A 2,164-nucleotide genomic window follows, 5' to 3' on the forward strand; every position below is an offset into this window, starting at 1 on the left:
GCTGCTGATGGTGGGGTGGAGGAACAGAAGCCTCCAGCTGGTGATGTCAGGGTGGAGGAGCAGCAGCCAGCCTCCAACGGCTGATGGTGGGGTGGAGGAGCTGCAGCCAGCCTCCAGCAGCTGATGGCGGGGTGCAGGAGCAGCAGCCAGCCTCCAGCTGGTGATGGCGGGGTGCAGGAGCTGCAGGCAGCCTCCAGCAGCTGATGGCGGGGTGGAGGAGCTGCAGCCAGCCTCCAGCAGCCAGCCTCCAGCTAGTGATGGCGGGGTGGAGAAGCAGGCAGCCTCCATCAGCTGATGGCGGGGTGGAGGAGCAGAAGCCAGCCTCCAGCAGCTGATGGCGGGGTGCAGGAGGTGCAGGCAGCCTCCAGCAGCTGATGGCGGGGTGCAGGAGCAGCAGGCAGCCTCCAGCAGCTGATGGCGGGGTGCAGGAGCTGCAACCAGCCTCCAGCTGGTGATGGCGGGGTGGAGGAGCTGCAGCCAGCCTCCAGCAGCCAGCCCCCAGCAGCTGATGGCGGGGTGGAGGAGCAGAAGCCAGCCTCCAGCAGCTGATGGTGGGGTGCAGGAGCTGCAGCCAGCCTCCAGCAGCCAGCCTCCAGCTGGTGATGGCGGGGTGGAGGAGCAGCAGCAGACAGCCTCCAGCAGCCAGCCAGCCTCCAGGAGCTGATGGCGGTGTGTGGGAGCAGCAGCCAGCCTCCAGCGTTCAGCCAGCATCCATCAGCTGATGGCGGTGTGAAGGAGCTGCAGCCAGCCTCCAGCAGGTCATGGTGGGGTGGAGGAGCAGCAGCCAGCCTCCAGCAGCTGATGGCGGGTTGCAGGAGCTGCAGCCAGCCTCCAGCAAATGATGGCGGGGTGCAGGAGCTGCAGGCAGCCTCCAGCAGCTGATGGCGGGGTGCAGGAGCAGCAGGCAGCCTCCAGCTGCTGATGACGGGGTGCAGGAGCTGCAACCAGCCTCCAGCTGGTGATGGTGGGGTGGAGGAGCTGCAGCCAGCCTCGAACAGCTGATGGCAGGGTGCAGGAGCAGCAGCCAGCCTCCAGCAGCTGATGGCGGGGCGCAGGAGCTGCAGGCAGCCTCCAGCAGCTGATGGCGGGGTGCAGGAGCAGCAGCCAGCCTCCAGCTGGTGATGGCGGGGTGAAGGAGCTGCAGCCAGCCACCAGCAGCTGATGGCGGGGTGAAGGAGCTGCAGCCAGCCACCAGCAGCTGATGGCGGGGTGGAGGAGCTGCAGCCAGCGTCCAGCAGCTGATGGTTGGGTGGTGGAGGAGCAGCAGCCAGCCTCCAGCAGCTGATGGCGGGGTGCAGGAGCAGCAGCCAGCGTCCAGCAGCTGATGGTTGGGTGGAGGAGCAGCAGCCAGCCTCCAGCAGCTGCTGGCGGGGTGCAGGAGCAGCAGCCAGCCTCCAGCAGCTGATGGCGGGGTGCAGGAGCTGCAGGCAGCCTCCAGCAGCTGATGGCGGTGTGCAGGAGCTGCAGCCAGCCTCCAGCAGCTGATGGCGGGGTGCAGGGGCTGCAGGCAGCCTCCAGCAGCTGATGGCGGGGTGCAGGAGCTGCAACCAGCCTCCAGCTGGTGATGGCGGGGTGGAGGAGCAGCAGCCAGCCTCCAGCAGCCAGCCTCCAGCTGCTGATGGCGGGGTGGAGGAACAGAAGCCTCCAGCAGCTGATGGCAGGGTGCAGGAGCAGCAGCCAGCCTCCAGCTGGTGATGGCGGGGTGGAGGAGCTGAAACCTGGGTCGGACCTGGTCTGCAGCAGGGCCCATTACCACTCAGAAGCTGATGGCAGTGTGTGTTTAGGTCCCTGCGGGGTGGATGAGCTGAAACCTGGGTCAGACTTGGTGTGCAGCAGGGCTCAGCACCCTCCAGAAGCCGATGACAGTGTGTCTTTAACTCCCTGCCTGGTGGGAGAGCTGAAAGCTGGGTCGGACCTGGTCTTTAGCAGAGCTCAGCAGCCTCCAGAAGCTGATGGCAGTGTGTGTTTCATCCCCTGCGGGGTGGGAGAGCTGAAACGTGGGTCGGACCTGGTCTGCAGCAGGGCCCATCACCATCCAGAAGCTGACGGCGGTGTGTGTTTAAGTCCCTGCGGGGTGGGAGAGCCATAACCTGGGTCGGACCTGGTCTGCAGCAGAGCTCAGCAGCCTCCAGAACCTGATGGCAGTGTGTCTTTAATCCACTGC

This window comes from Nothobranchius furzeri, unplaced genomic scaffold, assembly GCF_043380555.1.
Source record: "Nothobranchius furzeri strain GRZ-AD unplaced genomic scaffold, NfurGRZ-RIMD1 Scf082, whole genome shotgun sequence".
Lineage (NCBI taxonomy): Eukaryota > Metazoa > Chordata > Actinopteri > Cyprinodontiformes > Nothobranchiidae > Nothobranchius > Nothobranchius furzeri.